This window comes from Arachis ipaensis, chromosome B3, assembly GCF_059453495.1.
Source record: "Arachis ipaensis isolate K30076 ecotype BB chromosome B3, ASM5945349v1, whole genome shotgun sequence".
Lineage (NCBI taxonomy): Eukaryota > Viridiplantae > Streptophyta > Magnoliopsida > Fabales > Fabaceae > Arachis > Arachis ipaensis.
In genome coordinates this window covers 129,760,754-129,769,063 of record NC_142438.1, presented here as the reverse complement: position 1 = coordinate 129,769,063, position 8,310 = coordinate 129,760,754, and positions in this window count along the sequence as shown.

The window sequence follows — 8,310 nt, the reverse complement described above, 5'->3', positions numbered from 1 at the left end:
TTCCAAAGATAAATCCCTTAGTAATTAACTTATCGTCAGATTTTATTCGTTTTTTCGAGAATAATTCCAACGGTATTCAACGTTTTTTTTATAGTGTATTGACCGTACTTCTTCACCCTCTATTTTTTCTCTTGTTTTGATCTATCCCTTCTCTCATCCTACGACATTGGCGGTGACATCCATCTCTCTCTCTCTCTCTCTCTCTCTCTCTCTCTCTCTCTCTCTCTCTCTCTCTCTCTCTCTCTCTCTCTCTCTCTCAATTTGACGATAGCAATGATGGTGGTCTTGTCATTGCTAGCATCATCTTACTTAACCTCTTCTCATTCTTTGATTATTTTCTCTTCCCGTCTCTCTTCATTTTCGTCTCTCTCTATTCAACGGCATCGGCAATAATTTATCCCTTAGCTACAGCTGTCGTATACTCCCCTTTCCTTTCTTTACTCAGTCTCCAGCTCTATTCTCATCTATTCGTCTTTCTGTTTAGTGTCTTGCTTTTTCTTTTGTCCATTTTCTTCTCCCTCCTTGTAAATGAATGAAGATATGGATGTACAATTGAAAATTTAGGAAAATTAGAATTTTACATTTGAGATAGATTAAAAGTCTAACAAAATCAACACATAACAAATTTCACATTGGTATTTGTGTTTGTTATCTATTTAATTCTGTTAATTGATAAGACTTTTTTTAATAATAGAATATTTTTGTTGCATTTTTAAATATACAAAAAATATTTTTTATTGTTAACAAAAATAAAAATTATTTTTATTATCATCTCCAAAAATCAGGAGTGAAATTAGTAATTTGTTCTTTTTTTAAATAGTTAATTAACTCAGCTGCTTGTGAAAAAAAAAAATACAACACCTTAAAGCCAAACCTAAATAGTAAGTACAACACCACCCCTTTCATAAAATATATCATATATTTGGGAATTTTGTTTTTTGAAGAATAGGATTAAATAAAGCATAAATTTTTTTATTAAATTTATAAAGAATATGTGTATTACATATGATAATTTTTTATTAATTTATTTATTGAAAAAAATACTTTTTATTTTACTATAAGAATAGGAGATACTAATTTTTTTAGTCATATAATTGTACACAATGGCCAAATTCATTTATGTTTCTGTGTTAATCATTTGGTCAAAATTCATTTTTCTTTTGGAAGCTAAAATATAATGTTGTATTTACCTATGGTTTATGTAACTTTGAAGACAGAAAGAAATTGAAAAAGTAATAATATAATTTGTTAGAGAATAATTAGAATCAATTTAGATTAATTAGTATCATTTATATTTATATAAAATATCTGTATATAAATTGTAGGATTATATGCTTTTATTACTTTGATTCTTCTAGCACATGTATATACCCCTTTGTATTGTACTTTTGGTGAGACACTCAATAATATATTATCCTTTCTCTAGTTTAGTCTCTTGTTTCTAACATGGTCTCAAGAGCATAAATTCCTTTTTTTTTCATAAAAATTCGTTCATAGCCCCTTTATTTTTTTCTCTTTCGGCATTGCTCTTTGCCTTCATTTTTCAATTTTTTTTTCAGACACTTTGGTTCGCCACCACCACCACCATCGTGTTCATCTCGTCGTCAAAATTTCAACGCTTCCAGACTTGTCGCCTGAAGACCGGTATCCGATCAAGTTCTCCTCCCTCTAGATGCCATCCAGCACCGTTGGCTCCACGCCCAAAATGAACGGCACCAGACAGCGCCACATGTCGAAGCCTCAAACACCTGCGGATCTGCTCCATCCCGCCTCGAACCTGACCCGACCCGCACCTGCGCGCCAGCCCTCTGTCAGCATCTGTCCTGACGTGTCTCCGTTCTCCAATCACACGTTGCCACGTGGCCTACCCTGCTGACGTGGTAGACAGTGGGACTCTCCCTAAAATTTTTTGGTGAGCTCTTTTCGATTCTGCCATATGTTTCTCATTTTTGGCTCCAAATTTGCAGTTTTTCTCTCATCTCTTTGATTTTTGTCTCTATTATTATCGAAAAATTAGATTTTTTTGCTACCACAGACAAAGGATAAATTCTATAAAAACTGTAACCGTTCTGGACACTTCTTCTCAGACTGTCCTTCTGTTGAATGCCGCAAATGCCAATAGAAAGGTCACATTAGCTACAATTGTTCTGGCATTACTGCAAGCTCTCGGGACATTTTATTACTACATGTCCTACTCGCCCACCACGCCATGGTCACCTCGAGTATCATTCTCATCCCAACTTCTCCAAGAATGTGTATGCTTCTGTTGTTGCTGCTACTACTGAATCTACCACATCTGCTATTCTCAACCTCTCTCTCTCTCTCTCTCTCTCTCTCTCTCTCTCTCTCTCTCTCTCTCTCTCTCTCTCTCTCTCTCTCTGATATTCCGTCTCTTCTTAAGCATCTTCTCTCCCTTTCTGGTAATACTCCTACTACTTTTTCGACTCCTCCAGGTAATTCTAAATGGTATTTTGACTCCGGTTTTCTTTAATCACGTGTCTCCTTTGCGTAATCTTTTCTTGTCTTTGTCTACTACTACAAGTGCACCTTCTGTCATATTCCTAATGGTTCTTTCTTGCACGCGACACACAAGGGTTCTATCTCTCATTTAACTCTTAATCTCCGTGATACTTATTATATTCCAAAATTGAACTTCAATCTTATTTCTGTTGGTCAACTTGTTGATCTCGGTTTTGATGTCATTTTTTTCCTTTCTGGTTGTCGTATACAGGATCGTCGGACTAGACATAAAGTTAGAAAGTTGTTTGAACTTGAGAATCTTCATATTTCTCCTGTGCTAAATCTCTGTGCTGCTTCTTCTCTATCTACCCTTCACTTGTGACATCACCGTCTTACCCACAGCTCCTTAGAAAAATTGCGTCCTCTTGTGTCTCGGAGTATTTTGGGTCAGGTTATAAATGAGTCTTTTAATTGCATTTCTTGTCAAACTGTCAAACAACCTGCTTTATCTTTTCACAATAATTCATCACTTGCTTGCTCTCCTTTTGATCTTATCCACTTTGATTTTGGGGCCCGCTCCCACCACTTCTATAGGAGGAGCTCGATACTTTGTTGTTTTCATTGATGATTATTCACGTTTTACTTGGGTTTATTTGATGACTAATCGCCATGAGCTACCTCAAATTTATATTAATTTTGCCACTATGATTAAAACTTAGTTTTTCAAGGTCATTAAGGTTTTTCGGCGCGATAATGCTATGGAATACCGTGATTCCAAACTCTTAACCTTTCTTGTAGAATATGGTACTTTATCTGAATTTTTTTGCCCTGGTACGTCTCATCAAAATGGACGAGCTGAACGCAAACATCGCCACATTCTTGACTTTGTTCGTGCAATACTTTTTTCTTCTTCGTGTCCTAAGCGTACTTAGGGTGAAGTTATTTTTATTGCTGTTCATGTTATCAATAGACTTTCTTCTTCTGTCTTCGGTAACATTACTCCCTTCGAGCGTCTTTATCATACCTCTCCAGATTATAGTTCTCTTCGAGTTTTTAGTTGTGTCTATTTTGTCCTTCTTCGGCCTCATGAACATAGTAAACTTGAACCGCAGGTTCACATGTGTTGTTTCCTTGGTTATGGCACTGAACACAAGGTTATCATTGTTGGGATCCTCTCTCTAGACGTATTCGTATATCTTGTCATGCTGTATTTTAGGAGTATTATATGTTTTCTCAGTTCTCCTCCTTTGAGTCTATTCCTCCTACTCAGTCACCCTTTTTCACTAACTCTAATGTTGATATTTTTTCTAGTAATGATTCTACAGGTTCTATCTCGAGTCAACCTCTACAGCCTCCTACTATTCTGCCTTCTCCATCTCCTGATGATTCTAAACCGGATGATGATCCTGCTCCTGCCGTCATGCCTCCTCCTTCCACTTGTTCTTCTAGGATAAGACATCCACCTCCTCATCTTCTTGATTATCATTATTTTTCTACTATTCTTCATCAGCATGAACCTAAGTCATTCAGAGAAGCCTCCATAGATCTAAACTGGCAGCAAGCAATGTAGGAAGAAATTCACACACTTGAAAAAGCACACACTTGGAATTTGGTTGATCCTCCTTTTGATCAGGAAGTTGTGGATAATAGATGGGTATACAAGATAAAGACTCGCTCTGATGGTTCTATTGACCGTTATAAGGCACGATTGGTTGCTCAAAGTTGTACACAAGAGTATGATATTGACCATGAAGAGACTTTTTCTCCTGTTGCACGTCTTACGTCTGTTTGAGCTCTCCTTACCATTATTGCGATAAAAAAAATAGTCTCTCAATCAGATGGACGTAAAAAATATATTTTTTAACAGGAATTAAAAAAAAGGTATATATAAAACCATCTCCAGGTTATCTTATCTTTCTAATAAATTATGTCTCTTTCGTTAATGAATGAAAGGAAAGGGAAAAAAAAGGAAAAAAGGATTGTGGTGTTTTCGGGTGGATGAGCTTCAAAAATGCTTTTAGAAGTTTGGGTCAGAGCTTTCTTCGGTAGGGAAAGTATTTTTTGGTCCTTGATGGATCAGGTAATAAAATAAATTAATAAAAAATATTGGGATTAGTTCACAAATAGATAAAAATAGCAGTTGGGGATGAATATTAATTAGGAATTTCCAGTAATCAGGCTCAACCTTCTGAGCAAGAAGAGTTCTACTATCTCCAACCTTCATCACATAAATATCTTCACCTTTCATCAACATCACAAGAACACAAGACTCCATTAGAGCAAGACTTGCTTCTGCTTCAAAGCAACACTGAACCTTTTGCTGTGGCCGCTGAAGTTTCTCAGTGGGGCAATACATTCCGTGGATCTTGGTCCCGAGAGCCCAGGGATGGACTCGAAGTGATTGGTTGTTGTAGAAAATGTTTTGGACAGTGTATAGACTATAGAGTTTCTGAGGTGTTGAGGATTGGGAAGCCGTCGTGGGAGCAGGTGAGATCGAAATTGGGGAGACCACAGTAGGAGTTTTGTTTTGATATGATGTAGAAGAAAAAGCTTACGTTTTGGTGATTAGTGGTGCTACCACAAGTTTTGGGTTCACATGCTTCGAACTTTGGATTCATAGAACACACAGTGATTCTTGTTAGAAGAGAGAACAAGATTATTAAAATGAAGGTGGATAAGAGTGTTCTTTGCTTCATTATAGAACACACAGTGATTCACTTAACCGTGTTCCTCCGACGCCACTACGTGAACACGGTCCTCCCTTGTTTTCCCCTTACACTGGTGACTTTCCATCGCCGCCGCTGTTAAATCATCGTCTTCCAAAAAGTTTCTTTCGCTGCTGAAATTCATGCTATTTTTTTTTTTTGTCAGGATTAGGATCAAAAGAGGCCCAAACCAAAGAACAACACATCATGACCAATCCGATCCATCTTCTTGCAACTTAGCATCTGCTACCTGTCACACACCAAGCTTGCACTTTTCATCTATGGCGGATCTTTAAAAAAAATATCAACGTTGAACCGGAACAAAAAAAACAATAACTCATTTCATCCAAAAAATAAATAAATCGGATCTTATAACTCAAATTGAACCAAATTACGTTGAACCAGTCTACAAATTCATTAAACTTTAGGTGAAATATAAAATTTCCAACAATTACTGTATGAAAGTCATCCTAATCATTGAAGTGGTATTTTTTTATCTAGTCCGTCAAAGTCCAAAAAATACTTTTTTCACTAAAAACAGTCCCTTTTAGTATTGGCTAGTTGAAGATTGATGTCGTTGATGCCAGAAAGTGTGTTCTCTCATACCAGTTCAACTAAAAGTCTAAAACTTATTTATTTTCTTAGTTATAGATCTTTTAAGTGTTTTTTGCAATTTATAAATGACTCGTTCTACTATTTTCTTGATGAAAGCTTTTTTCTTGCCAGAAAAAAAAAAAAAAATTGTGGTTGATGCTTGCTAGGAAGTTAAAGTGAGGTTGGCAGTTTGGTGCAGTGTGCAGAGTGCAGACACAAGAGGCGTTAAAGCATAACCATCACGTGAAGTTTGGTAACTTTCCCTGTTACTGCTATTGCTATACACACATTTGCAATTATTCATTCAACACATCTTCATCCAACCGATATACTATGACCCACCAGTATCTTACTAGCGGCCCTACCTCCACCTTCATCATTATAACAACTATATAACACAAAAAAATATTATTTATCCACTAAAATCAATTATTAATATATTTATATATAAAAGTATATATAATTTAATTTATTTTTATATTTTAATATATATTTTATATTAATAACTAATTTTAATAACAAGTAATATAATCAATAATAAAAAGGATCGATTTGTTCCTTTTCCAATCTTAAAACTACTATTTCTCCAATATTTTACATACTTTTAACTTTCGGATATAATTAAAATTTTATTTTACAAATGGTTAGACAAAAATTATCACGTACCAAATTTAATCTTATTTATTAACAATAACATCAGGAATATTTCTCCACTAAGGAAGAACCTAGAAACTTCACCTAGAAAGTTAAAAGAATCTACAGTCTGCCATTTCTATTATATGAATTAAGTGAATAACTTGTTTTAAACTCAGAAGTGAACAGAACATTAGGATTCAGGATTATGTTTTAATAAGAAGGAAAGAAAGAAATTAATTAAAAGGACAATCCGAGGAAGTGACGATAGATCTGAAATGCACATTATCATTGCCAACTATACTTGAAATGTTTATACTTAAAAGAAGAGAGTGAAACAATAGAAAGCTAAAAATAAACATTTTTTGGTACGTACAAAATGTATATTTCTTTTAATTTTTGTTCGCTTTTTATTTGTCTCTATAAAATTTAAAAGTTTTTATTTTAGTTTTATCATAGGCTTGTTCTTTTTAGTACTAATATGGGAGAATAAATGCAAATGTAACACATGTTTGAACAGAGACCAAGATAGATACTTTTCAAAAACAACAAAAACTTAAACCCTAGTAGGATAACGTGGTATCAGCTTGAGATAGTGTACACTTGTTTGCAATTAGAATGCCATTTTCATAAATAAGATAGAATTATATATACTAGAGAATATTTATGCTTCAGTGTATTTTTTATTTTATTTTATAAATTATACTTTAGATTTACCAAAATTCAAAAGAACTTTTATATTTAATGTATCTCATAAAATACGATATAAATATATATACAAAAATTTGAATTTGTTAGAAAAGGAAATCACACAATGACATTATATAGGTATACATTTTTATTTATGTCTTTGCTTAATGAAATTTATGTTAAAGTTTAAGTGTATAACCCATTAAAAAATATGAAGAAAACATTCATAAATACATAATCAAATGTAAATTAAAGTTTGATAACTCGTTAGATGAAAATTTAGTCAAATTAGATAAATTATTTAACTGTTTTTAACTATCGATTTTATGTGACATTGTCTGCACTTAGTTTTCTTCTAAAAAAAATCTACAAGGACCAAATTTTAGTTACTTTAATACTCACTTTTGTGAATGGATTGGAAGTATATTTTCCCCTTCTCTCTATGCTATCCAAATCTTTAACACTTTGTTGGAATATAAGAAAGAAAATAAAAAAAAAAAGAAAATAAGAAAAAAAAAAGTAAAATTATTTGCATGTTATTTGCATATTGTATTTTATAAATATTATAATTTTATATATTTAATCTAAATTATTTATTTAATACATATAATGTTTAAATATAAATTTTAATTATAATAATATATTAAAATTGTTAAAACTAAATTTATATTAATAATTATTAATAATAATATAACAATAGATAATATTTGTAAGTGTACTATTATTTACTCTTTTTCTATAAATTTTCATATCATGATAAAAAAAATAGTTTTGAATGAACTCCACGTCACTTTTTTTTCTCTTAATTTTTTATGGTATTCAAACAATAAAAACTTGATTTTTTATCCATTTTCTTTCCCTACCTTTTCTTTTCCTTTGAACCAAAAATGTGTAAATTGGCTTGCCTGCATGCTCAACACATGCCAAACTCTTAAGTCGTACGTGAACGTGATCGTCTATAACTAAAAAGGTAAAAAGAGTGAAGATTCCTCTCTGACTACGAGGGAATCCAAGCCCTCTTTTTTTTATATGATAATCATACGATAAAAAAGTATTAGCTAACACTTAAAAATAAAAAAATATATTTGAGTAATACGGGAGAGAGAGAATGAGGCAGTGAGGAAATTTCTGGAACACCGATTTAATTTATGAAAGAAATTTCTGGAACAGGGACTAATAGATTCCCAAAATTGATGACGCGAGCGGAACGAATGGTCCTACGTACTGC